The sequence below is a fragment of the Mustelus asterias genome, chromosome 2 (genome assembly GCF_964213995.1).
Source record: "Mustelus asterias chromosome 2, sMusAst1.hap1.1, whole genome shotgun sequence".
NCBI lineage: Eukaryota > Metazoa > Chordata > Chondrichthyes > Carcharhiniformes > Triakidae > Mustelus > Mustelus asterias.
Genome location: NC_135802.1, coordinates 149,774,461 through 149,797,707, shown reverse-complemented (window position 1 = coordinate 149,797,707; position 23,247 = coordinate 149,774,461).

Genomic DNA, 23,247 nt, shown 5'->3' with positions numbered 1-23,247 from the left:
ATGGAGATTTGGCTGAGCGCCAAATTCCCCATTCTCGCTGGCAGCAGTGGTGGGGAGTTCGGGACGGAAAATTCCGGCCATTATGTTTTGTATCTTGCAGCGTTGGGGTGTGGGGCGGGGATGGGAATATTTATCAATTGGCTGTTCTGTAAAATGCCCTGACATTTCTGATATTGTTATGATATTATTAATAAACTTGTGCTGCAGTTTCTCGACTTAAACAATGGTTTGATAAATTGTTTATGATATCGCTTTCTATGAGAGATCACAAGAATGTTTGAGACACATCCCGTAAGCTTCTCTGCAATCCTGTTACGTTATTAGATTCCAATTCCAATTCTCTTCCCACACCTAATGGTGCACTAAGACAGACTTCCATCTGTTTTTGTAGCTAGTTATTCCTGGGACAGGTCACCAGTCTGTTGCCAGAAGCTTATGGCTTGAGGGGCTCCACTCCACATCAAATGTGGCTGACCAGGAGTCTTTCCCACTCTGACCACCAGCCATTGATGTGTTGGAAGGGTTTACAGGTTGACACACTCAACCTGTTTGATAGCATTAAGAACGCATTTCCTTGGTCATCAAGTCCTGGGGTGAGACTCAAACCCAGAGCTTCTGGTTAAGAGACAGCAATGCCACCCGCTGCGCCACAAGACCTCCACATTATCAAACGCTGGGTGCATAAAATTACATCCTGATAATTATAAGGTGTGAAAGCTTGCTTATTGAAGTGCTCATCTGAAAACGATTTAAACATTTGTGTAAACGTAAAAGTAATGTTTATTTATTAGTCACAGGTAGGCTTACATTCACACTGCAATGAAATTACTGTGAAAATCCCCTAGTCGCCACACTCTGACACCTGTTCGGGAGGGAGAATTCAGCATGGCCAATGCACCTAACCAGCGCGCCTTTCAGACTGTGAGAGGAAGCCCACGCAGACACGGGGAGAATGTGCAAACTCCACACAAAGAGTGATCCAAGCTGGGAATCGAACCCGGGTCACTGGCGTTGTGAGGCAGCAGTGCTAACCACTGTACTACCGTGCTGCCCTCATGATACAGGGCTGCAGAGAAAGGAACAGAGCAGTTGGGTTGAGTTTTGGATTAGTCTAGTCAGGAGTTGCAATGGACATGATGGGCTTGATTGTGCTGTAAATTGATAGCTCTGTGACCGTCAGAGACCTCTTTTACACCTAAATTAATAGACTGATTCTCTTGATAGGACAGACACGCAAGACTTACTTTTTCCAATGAAAATGACAGACAGAAGATCAAGGAAGGTGGGTCTCTGAATTCCTACTGCACGTTTTGAGTTGGAAACGTCAGCGTTTGAAGAATTCAAGATAAAATTTTACTCAATTCAAAACCTTCTTTGAAAAAATTATGAGGACAATATGTTCAAAATTCGTCCCTGCAGACTTTCACTCTAATGGCAACTGCTTCATTGCCATCAGCTTTCTTTCTCCCCATCCCCCTACAACCCTCCCCCCACCCCATCCCCCACAATCCCATCATTTATTCTATTGGCCAGAGTATCCAAAAGTTATTTATGGATTTATCACACAAAAGGAGACTCTACGCATCTGTGGCAGGAGATAGCTTTAGATTTTTTTTTTTGCAGAGCTTGAAAGAGCTAAATAATAAATCTGCTCTTGCTTTTTGTCAGCTTATCTGATAATGGTTTTGAATAATTTAACTTGCTTGTGGAAAACCGAGGTAAATTGTGGGAAAAGCAAGGCCCCAGAACTAAGTAAAAACAAAATAGGTGAGGAGGCTGGGAATTTGACGTAAGAAGAAAGAAAGCTGGAAAAACTCAACGGGCGAGATTTTCCGGTTGTGCTCGCCCCAAGACTGGAAAATCCCACCCGAGGTCAATGCATGGACCTGTCCTGCCGGCTACAATGGTGGACGGGATGAGAAAATCCTGCTCAGCATGTCTGTCAGCATCTGAAGAAGGGTCATATGCGGAGGAATTTTCTGGCCATTCATGCCGGTGGGATTTTCTGGACCCATTGCAGTGAATGAAGATTTGGCTGAGCGCCAAGTTCTCCATCCTCACTGGCAGCGGCAGTGGGGCGTGTACACCTGGAAAATTCCGACTGCTGGCTTGAAGCATTGGGTAGAATTTTGCCATTTTTTTGGCGAAGTGTCATCTCAGGCTGGAAAAGTAAAGGATAGCCCGACAGTGGCATTGACGAGTTTTCCTGTCATATTTGTAAGCTGGTGGACACAAAGAAGGAAGAGGCGGGTCTCATAGCATGACAATGGTGGGTCAGGTTCTGATTGAGCCCAACCTGCCAACAACATTGGTTTAAATGGGCACCTGTCTGTAAAACAATAAAAATAGAAGCATTCCCCCGTCCCAGCTATTGAACTGTCACCCCTCCCCCAAAATGCAACTCCACCCCCCATACCGGCATTTACCCCACACAACTCTGCTCCCCCCCACCACCGCCCCCCCCAATCATATAGTCCTGACCTCCCCATGGAAATGAGGCTCCCTTCACTACACAATGTCCACCCATGGAACATCCCCCTGGCACTGCCCTGCTGGCAGTGCTGGAGGCAGTGCCCAGGAGGTGTTGGTGGCAGTGCCAGGGTGAAGTGCTAGGGTACTGCTCGCGCATGACCCTCTTCCCCCCCTGGGGGCTTTACTCACCTGTGCATCTCCGGTGGGTTCTGCTCCTCACGTGCATGTCTTGAGGGAACCTGTCGCTGATTCATGTCGGCATGCCCTCATGCCGATGTAAATGGACAATTTAACTGTAATAACTCCACGGAGGCGAAAGTCCCATCACTAAGTTACTTTATTTATACCATATGTCTGTACACAGCCAGCTCTCCAGTTGCTCCCTGCTGAATGCAGGCTGGGAGTCTGACACACCTGCTTTAAATAGGGAGCATGAGGCTCCCTGACTTAACCATCAATGAAGACTCATCAGGTAATTCATACTCTAGCAAGCCAACTTCATTAGCTTGGCTAAAGTCATCACATTAACATGGGGAGGGTGAAGCATAGAGTCATAGAGTCATAGAGGTTTACAGCATGGAAACAGGCCCTTCGGCCCAACTTGTCCATGCCACCCTTTTTTTTAAACCCCTAAGCTAATCCCAATTGCCCGCATTTGGCTCTTATCCCTCTATACCCATCTTACCCATGTAACTGTCTAAATGCTTTTTAAGAAACAAAATTATACCCGCCTGTACTACCTCTGGCAGCTTGTTGCAGACACTCACCACCCTCTGTGTGAAAAAATTGCCTCTCTGGACTCTTCTGTATCTCTCCCCTCTCACCTTAAACCTATGCCCTCTAGTTTTAGACTCCCCTACCTTTGGGAAAAGATATTGACTATCTAGCTGATCTGTGCCCCTCATTATTTTATAGACCTCGATAAGATCACCCCTCAGCCTTCTACGCTCCAGAGAAAAAAGTCCCGGTCTATCCAGCCTCTCATAACTCAAACCATCAAGTCCCGGTAGCATCCTAGAGCACTCTTTCTAGTTTCTAGTTTAATAATATCCTTTCTATAATAGGGTGACCAGAACTGCACACAGTATTCCAGGTGTGGCCTTACCAATGTCTTGTACAACTTCAATAAGACGTCCCAACTCCTGTATTCAATGTTCTGACCGATGAAACCAAGCATGCCGAATGCCTTCTTCACCACTCTGTCCACCTGTGACTCCACTTTCAAGGAGCTATGAACATGTACTCCTAAATGGGGGGGGGGGGGTGCTATCCGTCATAAAGGCCTGATAATTATATTTAAATATGTGCAAATAGTGATCCCAACTTTTAAAGTTGGGATTCCCTTTATGTTATTGATGGGGGTGCGAAGGCGAGATCGGGGAAATCCCACTGGCATAAAACCATTTTGGAACACTCATGGGATTCTCTGCCACCGTTCCTGCCCCCCAATAATGGCATCGGAAATCCCCCCCCCCCCCCACCATTAACTCTGTTCTCTCTGCATGCATGCTGCCAGATCTGCTGAGTTTTTCCAGCACTTACTTTTTTTCCCACAATTCTGTGATTTTTTTTAAACCACGCTGTCAGAAAAAAGCAGACCAGAAGGCATTAGACATGTATATAAAGTGAGATAGCTTGACAGCCTTAGTTGTTGCGTTGCTTATTTGGAAGAGTAAGATTACAGAGAGAGTTGCAAGTATTCTTCAGCATTATTTCTCAATGGATATAGTTCGTCTTTTCCTGGAAGCAGTCTCTTCCTTGACAAAGTCTGTTATTTTGGGCGTTAGCCTTTGACATTCTCCATGTTACTTTGCAGTAGTTATCTGACATGTTTTCTGAAGAGCTTACCGTAGAATACCCCAAATCGGCCTCATCTAAACATAAAGGGATCAGTTTATAGGAATGGAACAGAGACTGATTGCCGCTGGAGCAGAGGAGGCTGAGGAGGGGGGGCTGGGGGGGGGGGGGGGGGGGGGGGGGCGGGGAAGGTCCGATAGCTGTATACAAAATTATGAGAGGCATAGATAGGGTAGATTGTGAGAATTTTTTCCCCATGGCAGAGGTGTCAAAGACCGGAAGGTGTAGGTTTAAGGTGAGGTGTAAATGGTTTAGAGAGGAACATTTTTCACGCAGAGGGTGGTGGAAATATGGTACGCACTGCCTGAGGGGGTGGTGGGGGAAGGTACTCTCACAACATTTAAGAAGCAACTGGGCGAACACTTAAATCCCCAATGTGTAGTAGACCATGGACCAAGTGCTGGTAAGTGGGATTAGTAGGGATTAGTATTTGGTGGTTGGCATAGACATGATGGGCTGAAGGGCCTGTTTCTGTGCTGTATGACTCCATGACTTTAGGGGTGGGATTTTCCGGATACGGGTGCCCCAAGGCTGAAAATTTCCACCCGAGGTCAATGGACCTTTAAATGCCCAAGTTTCTGTCCCACCTATTGAATTCCAGTGGCAGGGTGGGGGTCGGGGTGGGGGGGGGGTGGGGGGGGGGGGGGGGGGGTGGGTGGGGAGGCGGGGGGGAGGAGAGGGGAGCGGGGGAACGGACAAGAACATTTCTCCCTATGGTTCTATTTGACTACGACACGCTCATCATATAAAAGGCATCCACCATATTCATGTTGGAAGGATGTAATTATCTGAGATTTTAGAAAGTTCAGATTCATTTGAAAATCCCAGTTTTTCATGCTGCTAGGACAGCCAATGGAACGTAAGGGAGGTCATGACTCATCTGTCACCTAGCTCCATATCGAAAGGCATTATCAACCTCAGATCTAAAATTTAATATTGATCTATTCCTAGTTGCCATTTGGAGAAGGCAGTACCAAATTTCCATTATTCTTTGTGTGCAGAAGAGTTTAATACCCCTGAAAGGCCTAATTCTATGTTTTAGACGATATCCCCTCATCTACACTCTACATCCAGTGTAAATAGTTTATTTCTATATGTTGCCCTTAATGTCTTGGATAGTTTGATTAATCACCTTCTAAATTTCAGGAAATACAACCCTGATTTATAGAATCCATACAATGCAAGAGACCATTTGGCCCATCGAGCATCCACTGACAACAAGCCCACCCAGACCCTATCCCTGTAACCCCACGTGTTCACCCTGATAGTCCCTCTGACACTAAGGGGCATTTTAGCATGGCCAATCAACACTACCCACACATCTTTGGGCAGTGGTAGGAAACCGGAGCACCCGGAGGAAACCCACGCAGACACAGATGGCGGGATTTTCCGTCGAGCTCGCCTCAAATCCGGCAAATCCTGCCCGGGGTCAATGGACCTTTGCATGGTCTACTCCCTGCCCGCTATGATTCCCGTGGCAGGTGGGATGTGAGAATTCCCTCCCGGGGAGGACGTACAAACTCGATACAGACAGTGACCCAAGGCCAGAATTGACCCAGGGTCCCTGGCGCTGTGAGGCAGCAGTACTAATTACTGTGCCACAGTTTCCATTTACAAAGGCACAGTTCAGTATAACTATTGCACTACAAGTTCCTATCACCCACCCTCTGTTGTCATAGCTTCCTTCCAGGTTGGTTGCTATCACTGAATTCAACACTATGCCTATCCTGTGTCTGCAGGACTTGTTCATAATGTTGAGCCTTGAATTCTGTCGCTGCTTTTTATTTATTCATTCATGGCACAAGGATGTCGCTGGCCGGCCAACATTTATTGCCCATCCTTAGTTGCCCAAGGGCGGTTGAGATCAAACACATTGCTGAGGTTCTGGAGTCGCACGTAGGCCAGACCCGGTAAGGACAGCAGATTTCCTTACCTAAAGGACAACAGTGAACCAGATGCGTTTTTCCGACAATTGAGGGTTGTTTCATGGTCATCAGTAGATTCTTAATTCCAGATATTTTTATTGAAGTTAAATTCCGCCATCTGCCGTGGCGGAATTCGAACCCGGGTCCCCAGAACATTAGATGAGGTTCTTGATTAAAAATCTAGCAATAATATCAGTAGGCCATCGCTATAGGGTCTCTGACCTTAACGTTTGAGCTCAGATGACCAAAATGCTCATGGTTTTCCAGCACTGAGCTGGTCGTCTTCAATTTATATTGCAAAATCTCTGACTTTTGGCTTTCAGCCAACTGCCACTTCTGCTCAACCTAATGACCTTTAGCCTTTGACAGCAATAGTGGCCAGTTGGGGATCGAAACAAATTTTGCCAGCAGAGGTGAATTAAAGAATCTATTTGTTTATTATGAATAAAAAATGGAGGAAAGCTAAAGCTCCTTTATTATGCCCAGGATGTCTCAAAGCACTTTACAGCCAATAAAATACTTTTCGAGTGTGGTCCCTGTTGTAAATATAGAGAATGGCATTCTAAAAGTCTTCATTACATTTTAAAAATGCAATTTGAAGACTCGAAATTTTATTCTGTAAGTATAAAATGCAGCCTTCAGGTCTGAGCACTTTGGGGGAAATGGGACTCTGCAGATAAACTCAGTATGATTGAGGGGAATCTTGGCCAGGCCAGATTTTGCCGATGGTTGTCATTGTAATTCCCTGCAGATTTTAATTTCCTGCAGTTGACCGTAATGAGGCAACTTTGTGTGGTGGGAACTGCACACTCTCACTCTGCCCTGATCAAGTCTCTTGAGTTGTAGTAAAAGAGGGTGAAATTTGACCTTTTTTTTTCGCAGTGTGTGGCAGCGGGCAGGAAAAGCAGAGTTGAAGCCATTGGCACCAATATGGCTTTTTCTGCCATGTTGTTTATTCATTTTATTTATTAGTGTCAGAAGTTGGCTTACATTAACACTGCCATGAAGTTACTATGAAAGTCCCCTAGTCGCCACACTCCGGCGCCTGTTCAGGTACACTGAGGGAGAATTTTTAGCATGGCCAATGGACCTAACCAGCATGTCTTTCGGACTGTGGGAGGAAACCGGAGCACCTTAAATCATACACCTCACCGCTGTGAGTCATCAGTGCTAACCACTGTGCCACCGTGCCACCCAGTCTGAAAGACGTGCTGGTTAGGTGCATTGGCCATGCTAAATTCTCCCTCAGTGTACCTGAACAGGCACTGGAGTGTGGCGACGAGGGGATTTTCACAGTAACTTCATTGTAGTGTTAATGTAAGCCTACTTGTGACTAATAAATAAAACTTTTTTATTTTAATTTAACAATGTGCGCATTTGGTGTCTTCCAAAATCCACATCTGCTCAAGACAATGGCACGGAGAAGGGAATTCAATTTTCCTGTGGTCCTCATAATGTAATGCCGGCTTCAGAAGAGGTGCATGAGCATCCAAGGCTTCCCCGACCCGTGAAAGGATCAGATAAAAATAGTGCGGTGTTGGAAAGACAAAGCAAATTTATTTCTGTAGCCAAAACAAAATCATGGTTTCAGGATTCCTGCCTGAATTCCAGTTTCCATTAGAATCATATAATCCCTGCAGTGCAAAAGGAGGCCATTCGGCCCATTGAGTCTGCACCGACAACAATCCCTTCCAGGCCCTATCTCCATAGCCCCACATATTTATCCTGCTAATCCCCCTGATACTAAGGGCGGGATTTTCCGGCCGTGCTCGCCCCAAGACCAGAAAATCCCACCCGAGGTCAACGGAACTTTACACGGTCCTACCCTGTCCACCATGGGAATCAATGGGAAAATGCCACCCTCAGGGTCCACTTAGGATGGTCAATCCATCTAACTTGCACATCTTTGGAGTGTGAGAGGAAAACCGTAACACCCGGAGGAAGCCCACGCAGACACGGGGAGAATGTGCAAACTCCACACAGTCAATCCACACTGTCAATCAATGGAGCCAGCCAAAGAAGACCAACTGAGCAGATTGAAGGAGGATGTCCAAGGGCAGGACACTGCCTGTACTGGAGTGCAAGCAGTTGCGATCGACCAGAGCTATACTACAGTTATAGACACTATAGTTAAGAAAGTCCACCAACGCCTCTACTTTCTTAGAAGGCTGAGGAAATTTGGCATGTGAGCTACGACTCTCACCGACTTTTACAGATGCACCATAGAAAGCATTCTTTCTGGTTGTATCACAACTTGGTATAGCTCCTGCTCTGCCCAAGACCGCAAGAAACTACAAAAGGTTGTGAATGTAGCCCAATCCATCACGCAAACCAGCCTCCCATCCATTGACTTTGTCTACACTTCCTGCAGCCTCGGCAAAGGAGCCAGCATAATTAAGGACCCCCATGCATCCTGGGCATTCTCTCTTCCACCTTCCTCCATTGGGAAAAAGATACAAAAGTCTGAGGTCACGTACCAACCGACTCAAGAACAGCTTCTTCCCTGCTGCCATTCGACTTTTCAATGGACCTACCTTGCATTAAGTTGATCTTTCTCGACACCCTAGCTATGACTGTAACACTACATTCTGCACTCTCATTTTCTTCTCTATGAACGGTATGCTCTGTCTGTATAGCGCGCAAGAAACAATACATTTCACTTAAACTAATACATGTGACAATCATAAATCAGATCACCTGAGGTCAAAATCGAACCCAGGTCCCTGGTGCTGTGGGGCAGCAGTGCTAACCACCGTGCCACCGTGCCGCCCAATTGCGAGATGGAAAACTGGCCTCACAAGGTCAAAGTTTAAACTAAGTAGAATAGGCATGAAGCAGGTGGACAAAAAAGGGAGCGAATGATGAAAAGAAGTACAAAGAGGTTTGGGCAGGAGTCAAAAATTCAATTCGGAAGGCAATGAGAAGCAACAGAATCAAACGATTAAGCATTATCAAAAAGGAATAACAAAGTATTTGACAGTCACATAAATAGCAAAGAAATAGCAAAGGGTCATTACAGGATGCACAAGGTGAACTCATAGGTAATGAAAGCAAAATGGCAGAACTGCTTGAATAGCTTTGCCTCATCATTTACCAGGGAGACTAACAAAGTAGACGTGATATTAGAAAAGAGATTTTAAAACATTACAAAAAGACCTTTGAGATAAGTGTGGAAGGGTTGGAGAAATAATTGATGAGCTCATCAGACTTTGGAGAGGATGAAATGTCAGGTCTAGGTGGATTTCACCATGCATGTTTTAAAAAAAAAGCAAGAGAAGAGATAGCAAAGGCATATGTATCTAAAAATTCATTAGAAAAAGGGATAGATCCCCAGGACTGTCAGATAGCTCGTGCTGTTCCTATGTTTCATAGAAATCATAGAATACAATCCCTGCAGTGTTGAAGGAGGCCATTCAGCTCATCGAGTCGACACCGACTCTCCGACAAAGCATCTTACCAAGGCACACCCCCTGTCCCTATACTCCACTAATCCCCCTATTCTGCACCAAAGGGGCAATTTGGCACGACCAACTCATTTAACCCGCACATCTTTGACTCTGGGAGGGAACCGGAGCACCCGGCCGAAACACACGCAAACATGAGGAGAACGTGCAGACTCCACACAGTCACCCGAGGCTGAAATTGAACCTGGCTCCCAGGCGCTGTGAGGCAACAGTGCGAACCACTTTACAAAAGGGAGATAGAAAAAACTCAGAGAACAATAGCTTAATGTTGGTCACTGGAAAAATAACGGAATCTTTACTGCAAAAGATGCAACAGCAACTGTGGGCGGCACAGTGGCACAGTGGTTAGCATTGCTGAATCACAGTGGTTAGCACTTCTGCCTCACAATGCCAGGGGCCCAAGTTCAATTCCGGCCTTGGGTCACTGTCTGTATGGAGTCTGCACATTCTCCGTTTGCACGTTCTTCCTGTGTCTGCGTGTGTTTTCTCTGGGTGCTCCGGTTTCCTCCCACAATCCAAAAGACGTGCTGGTTAGATGCATTGGCCGTGCTAAATTTTCCTCAGTGTACCCGAACAGGATAAAATTCCAGTCGGAGAGCTGATTCATTGTTTTTTGAACTGGAGGACATTATTAAGCCCATGGGGGCGATTCTCCCAGCGCAATGGGCTTGAAGACATAGGCAAAGGCTGTGTAGTGGGCTTCCTGCTGGGTGTCACGGCCTCTGCACATCTCGAGCCACCGGATTTCTGGCGTCATCAGCTCTGCACCAGAAATCGGTCCGCTGATTTGAATATTGAAATTCTAATTTGAATCCCATTCGCGGGCCTGTGACTGAAGTCTCCAGGCCCATTAGCCTCAATCCTTCCCCACTGTCGTGAGTGTTTCACTCCAGCGTGGTTTAGAACAGCTCCCCACTAATGGAGAGCTGGCGGCCGGACCCTGCTGGAGTGAAGGGGGGCCATGGGGGCCCTCTGGCACTGCTGAAGTGGCAAAGTGGCAATGCCCAAGGGAGCACCTTGGCACTGACATTGGGCATTGGGCAGTGCCATGGGGGTGGGAATAGGGGAGTACAGGGCCTGCAGGTGCAGACCCTCAGTGGGGGGGGGGGGTGGAGGGGGTGGGGGATGGGTGGGTTGGTGGTGGAGGGGGCCCACTGCCACTCTGCACTTTGGATCAGTGACAGAGGGAGGGAACAGCTGATTGGGGGTGGGAGGAGGGGAGCGTTGCCCTGCCAGGGGGCTTGGGGGCTGTGTGAAGGACGTTGGGGGGGGGGGGGGGGAGGGCTGTGGAGGGGGCGTGACAGGGCTGCGGGGGAGGGTCAGTGTGATTGGAATGGCAGCGATCAGGGGATGGGGTGTTTGCACAGCCAGCGATGTGGGGGCTGCGGGCTGGCCAGCAATCGGGAGGCTGGCAGTGTGGGGCTACTGTGCATGCGCCAATCTCTGCTATGACAGATTGGCGCATGCGCAGTGGGCCACTCAGCACTCTGCTGCCGGCTTCTCCAGTGGAAATAGGCCCCATCCACAGATTTGTATCGAGATTCACGCTCGGGCTCTCTGTGATGCAGAGTGTGGGAGATTCATTTTGAAAATCCCGCTGAAAAAAGCAGCGGGATTTACTCCAGTTTTTATGTGAATTCGGGATTTCGAATTTTTTCAGGTGAATTCCGGCATTGCTTTCTCTTGATCTGTTTTAATGACTCAGGCCGGAATGTTATGGCCGTTCACACCGGTGGGATTTTCCCATCCTGTCGCAGTGAACGGAAATTTGGCTGGATGCCAAATTCTCCGACTTCGCTGCAGCGGGAGCGTGACGTGAATGGCCGATAAGATCGCACCCCTAGACTGATTTTCAGGGCACAATTTTAAAACTTGCAGATGACACAAAAATTGGGAAGTATTGAGAACTGTGAGGAGGAAAGCGATAGACTACAAAGGTTCATGGTCAGGTCTTTAGAATGGGTGGACCCATGGCAGATGGAATTTGATGCAAGGAAGTGTGAGGTAATACATTGTGATAGGAAGAACAACAAGGAAAGGCAATTTAAACAAAGGGGTAGAACTCTAAAGAGGGTGCAGGAGCAGAGGGGCTGGGAGGTACGTTTGTACAACTCATAGAGGGTGGCAGAGCAGGGTGAGAAAGTGGTTGAAAAGGCAAATGGGATCCTGAGCTTTATAAACAGAGGCAAAGAATGCTAAAGCAATAAATTTATGATGAACCTTTATAAAAGACTGGTTCAACCTCAACTGGGGAATTGTGTCCAGTTCAGAGCTCTATGCTTAAGAAGGGATGCATAGGCACAGAAAAGATTTACAAGAATGGTTTTAGGGTGAGAGACTTCAGTTACATGGATAGATTGGTGAAGCTGACCCTATTTTCCTCAGCGAACAAATGGTTAAGAGGAAATTTGGTAGAGGTGTTCAAAATCATGAGGGCAAGACAGAATGGATAGGGAAAAACAGTACTTGTTCATGGAAGAGTCAAGGGTCAGAGGATGCTGAGCTAAGGTGATTGTCTAATGACGACCAGCGGAGACATCAGGACAATTGTTTTAACACAGCAAGTGGTTAGGGTGCAATGCATTGTTGGAAAGTGTGGTGGAAGCAGATTCAATGGAGGCATTTAAGAGGCATTATTAACTGAAAAGGAAGAATGTGCAGGGCTATGGGAGTGACACAAAGTGAATTGCTTCTTCAGAGGACCAACACAGATATGATGGGTAAAAAGCCTCCTCCTGTGCTGTAACCATTCTCTTACTCTGTGACTTAGTTCTGTATCAAAAACTCATAGCCTTCACTCCAAAACATCAAGCGCAGAACCACTTTTGTTACCAGCCTGCCTCAATTTGTTTTTTAGAATATCAGGGAATTAATTAATTGAAAAACTTCTATCTTCCTCTGAGTAAAATACTCCATTACACTGCTGTGCACAATAACATGGCAACATTTACAGTACAAATTCTACATTATCATCTTTTCTTTGTTCCCAAGCCTTATGTAGATTTCTAATTACCTTCGTACTGTGTGAAAGATCTTTTATTGAATGTACCTCATACAAATCTCAATAGTATAACCTGCACAACATGTAAATATCAATCAGTTCCAAAGAAGCTCAGTGATGCCAGGTTCAGCCCAGAGGGATACAATGAACATCACAAACAGATTATCTGGCCATTATCTCATTCTAATTTGTAATATATACTGTGGATGTGGGATCTTTCTGCTGCTGTTCCTACATAACGATGGTGATTACACCCCCAAATTTCCTGTAAAGCACATTGGGGTGTCTTGAGTCTCTGAAAAGCATTATATAAATACAAATGCATCTGTATTTTTATCAGGAGTGCAGGTCACAGAACCAACTCAATAGGGCAGCACGGTGTCAGTGGTTAGCACTGCTGCATGACAGTGCCAGGGACCCGGGTTCCATTCCCGGCTTGGGTCACTGTCTGTGAGAGTCTGCATGTTCTCCCTGTGTCTGTGTGGGTTTCCTCCGGGTGCTCCGGTTTCCTCCTGCAGTCCGAAAGATGTGCTGGTTAGGTGCATTGGCCATGCTAAATTCTCCCTCAGTGTACCTGAACAGGTGCCAGAGCGTGGCGACTAGGGGGTTTTCACAGTAACTTCATTACAATGTTAATATAAGCCTACTTGTGACACTAACAAATAAATTTAATGTTAATGTTGGAGCCCACAGCCCAGAAAAGGCCCTTTGGCCCATCACGTCTGTGCCAATCAAAAACAAACACCTAACTATTCTAATTCAATTTCCTAACATTTGGCCCAGTGCCTGGTATGCCTTGGCATCGCAAGTGCACATCTAAATATTCCTTAAGTGTTATGAAAGTCTCTGCTTCCATCACCTTTTCAGGCAGTGAGTTCCAGACTCCCATCATCCTCTGGATGAAAAAGTTTTTCCTCACATCCCCTCTAAACCTCCTGCTCCTTAACTTAAAACTATGCCTCCTGGTCATTGATCCCTCCATCAAGGGAAAGAATTTCTTTCTGTCTACTCTATCTATGCCCCACATAATTTTGTACATTTCAATCATGTCCCTCCTCAGTCTCCTCTGCTCCATAGAAAACTATCTCAGTCTATCCAATCTCTCTTCATAAACAAAATGCTCCAGCCCAGGCAACATCCTGGTAAATCTCCTTTGCACCCTTTCCAGTGCTATCACAGCCCTCTTACAATGTGGATTCCAGAACTGCACACAATACTCTAGCTGTGGCTGAACCATCGCTTGAGACAGTCCCAGCATAATCTCTCTGCTCTTAAACCCCATGCCTCGGCTGATACATGCAAGCATACCATGTACCTTTTTCACCATTTCATCCACCTGCCCTGCTATCTTAAGGGACCGGAGTACCTACACACCAATCTGTGACCTGTGTACAGGGAGCATACCACTGCTAAACGTACCCTGGACATATAAGCTTTGCCTGGCTGGCTCCTGAGCTTTGACACTGGGACCAACACTGGGTCCTTTATGGGGCTTTATCAGTGCTTTCCCAACAAGATCCACTTGAATGACCGTATAGTTAACAGTGATGTTATGAGAGCCCAGTCTTGTGAGAGGATACATCAAGGAACATGCGGACAGAAACACGTTATATTTGGATGAAAGTTGATAAGAATGGAAACATAAAGAGAATGGACTGGCAGGGATGAGATTTAAACTAAGAAGCGGGTGAATGGGAGTATAAACAAAATAGAATTTGTGACAATTATTGACTAATCTTATTACTTCTAGTGCATTCAAGAAATTGAGAAGAAAAGCATAGCTTGTCACATTAGTCTGGTCTTGGTATTCTATTCTAGGTTCACCAGGATTTGAGCTCAGCATTCTTCCCACTTCCAAAATATGCAGGTTTTAAGCACACTACAAATTACTTTGTAATGAATATGAACTAGAGATGTGAGGTTATAAACAACTTGATTAAAGAGCAAAGCCTATAGAACATGATGTAATAAAAGGACACCGCAAAGTCAATCTACAAGAACTCGCTGAGCTTTCTCAGGCAGATTGTTCTAGTGAAAGGAATGCAATGATTCAACACTAGGGTCACAGTCCAGTGACTCAAGAGAGATTCCCACTACAGTGGATGCTGATTTGGAAGCGAATTAAAAGGATTGGGCTTAAGCGCGCAATGAGGAAACGCCAGATGAAATAAAACAGCAACTCCCTCAGATTCATGCGTAGGAGCCCTGCATCATCTGTACAACCTCAACTGTGGAAGATATTCCAATCTCGTCACTCAACGGTGAAAATCTAATGTGAAGAATCGAGCTAAAGGATTGAAGTGAACATTTATCTACACGACAGTAATCATGGCACTCCAAAAGTAATTCGGGGTGTGAAGTATTGCGAAACATTTCAAAGTGATAAGGTGCCATGTAAAAGTGTGATTTATTTCCGTGCCAATCTCGGAACGAAACTTGAAGGGAATATTTGATCCAAAAGCAGACTAGGTTGAAGGACCCATTCTAAATTCCCCATTTCTAGGAAGTAAAAGGAGAAAGTGTGAAGAGCAGGAATGTGGCTTGGGTCATACCTCGCAAGGATGAAAGAAATTGGATGGTTGAAGGCCAATCATCTCAGCTCCAAGCACGCCGGCAGATGGGATAGACCATTAAGTTCTGAGATGAGAAAATATCTCTTCACTCAAAGGGTAATGAATCTGTGGAATTCTCTACCACAGAGGACTGTGGAGGCCAAGTCACTGAATATATTCAAGAAAGAGATAGATTTTGATTTAGATTTTAATGGCATCAAGGAGTATGGGGAGAAAGTGGGAATATGGAATTGAGATAAAGGATCAGCCATGATCACATCGAATGGCAGAGCAGGCTCGAAGGGCCAAATGGCCTACTCCTGCTCTTAGTTTCTATGTTTCTATGTTTTTATTAGAACTTTGGTTATTTTTATTTAATGGCATTTTAATTCCATAAGCAGAAGGCAGCAAATTCAGTGTAATTATCAGAAGAGAAAACACACGCTAAAAAGTCCTACTTCATGGAGACCTGCTGCGTTTCTTCATTCACACAGTGCTATTAGCCCTTGCTTGACAGGTTCAACTTGAGCTAGAATTACCACACACTGGTTTATGTGCAAAAAGAAACTCAATTATGTGCAATTTGATTATACCGGGGTTCATCTCCTGGGAGTGGAAGCAGAGAGGCAATGTACCAGTCGTAAGAACAACATTGCACCAGGAAACCTTTTAGAGAGTTGGAAATAAATCTCGCAGGTGCACAATTATTAGATAAATATAATGCTCCCTAAACAAATGTTCATTCAGATTCTTAAATAGCTCTAAACTTGGGTTGGATTAAATGTGTTCCGCATTTTATTTTCCCATCGCTTTATTTAGATTGCTGGGTATTGTGGGAATTACTTACATCGATACTCTATGCAGTGTAAAGGCATGTTCCATAGAAGCCAGACTAAGAATTCTTTTAGCAAGTCTCCATCTGAAACTATGATCTGATCAGGTTTATCATGCATGGTTATAAGTAATGAATTGACATAATGTTGCTCAACATCCTCGTTCTCCTTACTGAACGAGACCTAACAAGTACTTTCTAAGGGAGGTTTGTTGGTAAAAGGAGCAGGAAGACTAGTTGATTTGATTTGATTTGATTCATTAGTGTCACATGTATTAGTTTACAGTGAAAAGTATTATTTCTTGCGCGCTACACAAACAAAGCATACCATTCATAAAGAAGGAAAGGAGAGGGTGCAGAATGTAGTGTTACAGTCATAGCTAAGATGTAGAGAAAGATCAACTTAATGCAAGATAGGTCCATTCAAAAGTCTGACAGCAGCAGGGAAGAAGCTGTTCTTGAATCGGTTGGTACGTGACCTCAGACTTTTGTATCTTTTTCCCGACGGAAGAAGGTGGAAGAGAGAATATCCAGGGTGCGTGGGGTCCTTAATTATGAGAATAGTTGGGAATAAATTGGATAGAGTATGATTCTGAGTAGCAGAGGGTGGAGGGACATCTCAGGGAAGGGGGAATATTTTCAGTAGGAATTAAAATGCACCTCGAGTTTCTAAGAGCTATTTTTAAATGGCAATTGCAACATCAGTGCATTTCCTAGTGCAGTAAGTAGACTCACAACACCAGGTTAAAGTCCAACAGATTTATTTGGTAGCACGAGCTTTTGGAGCACTGCTCCTCCATCAGGTGAGTCCTAGTGCGTTATGTTGAGGAGCTAAGGCTTTTGAAAACCAGTCATACTGGTTTGTTTTTTAATGTCTGAGAAGCGGTTTACATCTGGTTTGATGCAGTGTGAATAAGTTCTCCTCTGTATGAGAGGTACATGTGCTGAGTAATTTGCATGAGGGGGGAGAGATACTGAATAATTTACATTTTTGAAAAAAAAATGATTTTAAGGAACAAACTGATAATGTTGTCAGCCTCAGTTACTTCTGGATCCGATAATGCACATTTCTACTTAAAGTAATTTGAGGCACAGGTTGAAGAATTAAGGATTTCATAAATGCCTGTGGCACCACATAGATTAATGCTTCTAGAAAATGCTGACAAATTCTTACATAACTTGAATATTGATTCTTCAAAATGAACCTCAGACATTCGGAATGAGAAGGTTCCTTAAGCATACAAATCAAATCAAACTTGATGGAGGAGAAGAATGTGGCTCTCTACCATCCCATCCGCCTTTCTAATGAAGACCAGAGTAATGGGAACACATGAATTTAGAACTGGTTGTTCTGAACTGAGATATCTGGTGGGGGGGATGTTTCCTCCCCCTTTGAAGCATTTGTTTGGGGTGCATGGGGTAGGGTGATAAATTTTGTTCTCGCCCTCATGGCACTATCTGAACAAACTAGGGGAGTTCCTCCAGATCAATATTTAACCAATATTATTAAAGACAGACTATCTGGTCATTACCTCATTCTGCTTTTGGTACCTTCCTGTGTGCAAATCAGTTACTGTGTTTCCTATATTATAACAGTGGCATCCTTCAATCGACAAAGATGTCTGAGTTCATGAGAGGCGTTATGTAAATGCAGATTCGTTTCTTCCCTTTTGCCAAACTCCAAAAGGTTGTGAATGTAGCCCAATCCATCACACAAACCAGCCTCCCATCCATTGACTCTGCCTACATTTCCCGCTGCCTTGGCAAAGCAGCCAGCATAATTAAGGACCCCACACACCCCAGACATTCTCTCTTCCACCTTCTTCTGTTGGGAAAAAGATACAAAAGTCTGAGGTCACGTACCAACTGACTCAAGAACGGCTTCTTCTCTGCTGCTATCAGACTTTTGAATGGACCTATCTTGCATTAAGTTGATTTTTCTCTACATCCTAGCTATGACTGTAACACTCTATTCTGCATTCTCTCATTTCCTTCTCTATGAACGGTATGTTTTGTCTGTATAGCTCGCAAGAAATAATACTTTTCACTGTATACTGATACATGCAACAATAATAAATCAAATCAAATCAAATAATTGAATTCCCTCAGTCTAGTAATTCATGGACTGGCATCAGATGACATAATGTAGAGATGCCGGCATTGGACTGGGGTAAACACAGTAAGGAGTCTAACAACACCAGGTTAAAGTCCAACAGGTTTATTTGGTAGCAAACACCAGCTTTCAGAGCGCTGCTCCTTCGTCAGGTGAGTGGGAGATCTGCTCATAAACACAAACAGGGCATATAAAGACACAAACTCAATTTACAGAATAATGAATAATGATTGGAATGCAAGTCTTTACAGCTAATCAAGTCTTAAAAGTACAAACAATGTGAGTGGAGAGAGCATTAAGCACAGGTTAAAGAGATGTGTATTGTCTCCAGACAGGACAGCCAGTGAGATTTTGCAAGTCCAGGCAAGTTGTGGGGGTTACAGATAGTGTGACATGAACCCAAGATCCCGGTTGAGGCCGTCCTCATGTGTGCGGAACCTGGCTATCAGTCTCTGCTCAGCGACTCTGCGCTGTCATGTGTCGTGAAGGCCGCCTTGGAGAATGCTTACCCAAATATCAGAGGTCGAATGTCCATGACCGCTGAAGTGCTCCCCAACAGGAAGAGAACAGTCTTGCCTGGTGATTGTCGAGCGGTGTTCATTCATCCGTTGTCGTAGGGTCTGCGTGGTTTCCCCAATGTACCATGCCTCGGGACATCCTTTCCTGCAGCGTATCTGACTGTTCTCTTCCTGTTGGGGAGCACTTCAGCAGTCACGGGCATTCGGCCTCTGATATTCGGGTAAGCGTTCTCCAAGGTGGCCTTCACGACACACGACAGTGCAGAGCAGAGAATGATAGCCAGGTTCCGCACACATGAGGACGGCCTCAACCGGGATCTTGGGTTCATGTCACACTGTCTGTAACTCCCACAACTTGCCTGGACTTGCAAAATCTCACTGGCTGTCCTGTCTGGAGACAATACACATCTCTTTAACCTGTGCTTAATGCTCTCTCCACTCACATTGTCTGTACCTTTAAGACTTGATTAGCTGTAAAGACTCGCATTCCAATCATTATTCATTATTCTGTAAATTGAGTTTGTGTCTTTATATGCCCTGTTTGCTGTTTATGAGCAGATCTTCCACTCATCTGACGAAGGAGCAGCATTCCGAAAGCTAGTGGCGTTTGCTACCAAATAAACCTGTTGGACTTTAACCTGGTGTTGTTAAACTCCTTACTATCAGATGACATAACCAGGAAAACTCTTAGTTGTCATAATAACCCAGCTTGCTCATTATCATGCCTTAGAGAAAGGAAAGTATAACACTTTCACATTTTGCTTCAATACTCCTCCAGTCCCATGGGGCAATAAATGCCAGCTTCCCAAAAGAACATACAAACAAACATATTAGGTCACATATTTGCAATGAAGATGATGCCACTGGGTGTGCCCAGGCAATATATGAATTAACAATGATCATCAGAGATCCACCTCCTGAGCAATAAACTAATATCTATTGACGTCCTGCCAACTGATTGCGCATGGCTAGAATATCCTCGATTGAGAGACACTCAGGTACACTTCATCCTACTTTTTAAATTCATATGTATGAGTTGAACTCTGACCTGCTGCCAAAATATAATTAATCCCAGTGCAGATATCTCTGGCATTTACAGAAAAGTGGCAAAAAGTAGCATAGTGGTTAGCACTGCTGGCCAACAGCTCGAGGGACCCAGGTTCAATTCTAGCCTTGGGTGACTCTTAGTGTGGAGTTTGCACATTCTCCCCATGTCCTTTTAAAGTTTATTTATTAGTGTCACAAGTAGGCTTACATTAACACTGCAATTAAGTTACTGCGAAAATCCCCGAGTCACCATATTCCGGTGTCTGTTCGGGTACACTGAGGGAGAATTTAGCATGGCCAATGCACCTAACCAGCACTTCTTTCAGACTGTGGGAGGAAACCCATGCAGACACGGGGAGAATGTTCAGACTGCACACAGACAGTGACCCAAGCCGGTATTCGAACCTGGGTCCCTGGCGCTGTGAGGCAGCAGTGCACCACTAACCACTGCACCACCATTTGCGTGAATATATTCAAGACTGAGATTAATAGATTATGGGGTGAAAAAGGAAAGTGGTGGCATAGTGGTAATGCCAATAGACTATTCATCAAATGAGACAAACTTTTGGCCTCTGAGAACATGGGTTCAAATCCCACAATGGCGGATGGTGGAATTTAAATTCAGTCAATAACAAATCTGAAATTGAAACCTTGTCTTTGTAATAGTGACCATGAAACTGTAATCTTTTGTTGTTAAAAACCCATCTTGTTTAGTCATGCCCTTCACTGGAGAAAAGGTGCCATCCTCACCTGGTCTGGTCTACATGTGACACAAGACGCACAGTAATTTGGTTGACTCTTGACTGTCCTCTAAATGGCCGAGTGGGCAATATAGCTCGAGGGCAATTAGGGATGGGCAACAAATGCTGACCTTGCCATTGATGCTCACATCCCATGAAAGATTGCAAAAGGTCGAAAGGGATCCAGGAATGCTGAGATAGGCTAGGAAAGTGGAGCTGATGTAGAAATAGAAAATCAACTTTGATCTTATTGATTGACAGAGAAAGCTTGAGGGGGGGGGGGGGTGGTATGGGGGTTTGAAGGGGGGAGGGGGTACAAGTATGGTCTATCTCTGCTTTTATTTCTCCTATTCTTATGTGAATGAAGTCCATCAATATTGCATGTTGCCCAGAAAATTGTAGAGAGGATAACATATCACATGAATGGGGTAGAAGAGCATATAGAAAAGGAATTATAAATTTAAATTCCTTGTGTAAATGAAGAAAATATGATGGCCAGTGAGAAGTTTGTTCTTTCTCAAGCAGGACATTATGATTGCCACAGAGAGCCTGAATATAGACCACAAGTATCATTGCAGATCAAGTGGAATGAAAGCCCTCATTGTCTTGCTGAGTTGGAGTGTACCTTGTTAAATCATTGTCTTTATCGTCTTTGAAAGTCCGCTCTGAAGTGCAACCCTGTGGACTCCTCTCGCGAAGGCGGCTGCTCATGCGGCATGTATAATCCACAGGAAATCAGCAGAATATCTTTCAGCTTGCTGGCTAAAAGCAAGAGGTTGTCTTGTTAGCTTGTTTTATATATATATATATATATCTGGGAGCTGAAGGTCACTCGTCCTTTTTATCCTCAAATGTTTTCCAATCCATGACAGACAGTGCACCTTCATTTAACTTTGCAGTAGAGTTCAAGGCTCTACTCGCGAGGACTGGTATCTCACTCTGTTACCACACATTCCATTTTGCACTGTTGAATTATAAGTCAGAGTAACTCCATTATAAGAGTAGACAAAGTATAATTCACCAACTAAATAATGACTCGCACCCTGGGGGACATTCAACCCACTCCAGCAGGTGGGAAATGGGCATGCTTGGTCTACCATTATGCCTCGTGCAATTGAAGTCAATTGGAGTAAAACGAGGCGTAGTATGAAGGGGGCATCTGACCCAAAGCTCACCACTTTATTGCCCACATCAACATCACCATTTTATGGCCCATGTTTTGTTCTTGGGTTACGTCAGCACACGGCATAATTAGGGCAGACAGTGGTGGACCCTTATTTTGGAGTGGGCGTATTCCTCTGTGGTGAATATCAATGCCAGAGGCAACGAGATACCTTTGGCATCCCACGTTGCTGTGGGTGACGAAGAAGCATCTTGAAACTCAAGTAGCCAAAATGCCGGTTGCATCAGGTTAGGTGCCGTTTTTGAATCAAGATTCTCCTTCCACCACCAACCCCCCTCCACCTCTCTCCATCCACCCCCACTCCCCCACCCCCCCAACTTAACAAAGTGGCTCCCCGAGAGGGCGAGAATCTGTCTGAAACATTCTCCTCCAGCTGTGAAGCAAGGGTTAATAGTCAATGTTTGTGATGGGTATGGTTCCTACCCACTGAGGATCTTGGGAAAATGGAGAATAATGGCAAAGCGTTCATTCCATGGCGCCTGCTTAGAAAAGTGCACAGGGCTTGAAAACTTTAAAAGGTTTTTTTTCTGCCTAAAACACATATGAACTAATCGCAATACTACCATTAAATTATTCATCATGGCCAAAGATTAAACTCATTTTGCATTTCGACAATGTTATTTTTACTTGAATTGCTGACAGTTCTAATTGCTACAAAGGGAGAATCTGCATGTTAAAACTTGCCTGCTTAATGTTGTTACAGCTTGAGAGCAGAGATTTGGATGTAAGAAAATTCTGCGATGACACAAGATTCTTCATGGTGACACTGGGCAGAATTTATACACCTATTTGCCCATGGGTTGTCTGTGCCCGGTGGTTTTCAAATACGCAGGCTCTCATTGAAGTGTAAGACTGTTTTTATAACAGAGGCTCAGTTATTATCAACCAAACACAATAGGTTGACATCTCTGGAAATAATTTGGCACAAATTCTTAAATGCTCCAAAAATACTCTGAATACCAAAGGTTCAGTAAGAGAAAGAACCCTTGTCTATGCGTGAACAGTTAGCAGAATTCCAATGCTTTGAATTTTAATTTATTGACGGTAGCAGTCTAATTGGACACATCTCTACCTCTTCATGCAGTTCGAGTAGAAACTCCAAGCTTCATGGGGATTGATGGTCATGTCACTGGAGATAATGCTTTAAAGCTTGGTAGATAACAACCAAGAGATTGTAATTTTGTGTGAAGCGGTAAAGGAGAAAGGAGACTTTAAGTAGAAGTGTTAGATTGTGTTCAAGTGCAGTGTAGAGAGGAATCTAGCAGTTGTTATATGGCAGAGAAGTATAACATCACAGCACAGATACCCGTGAGGAACCAGCCACAAATTGGAAAGGAAAATGGCTACAGAACAAGAAAGAAAATTGCAGACAAAAGCTTCTCAGATATTCCCCAGACACTGAGATTATTGCTTTACAGAGAAAGATGGAACTGCTTCAATGCAATATTTAAACAGCTACTTGATCGAACCAGTTGTACAATTTTTATTTTAACATTGTACACACTTAACAAGAATTGCTTTGTTACTTTGTTACATCTGAGAA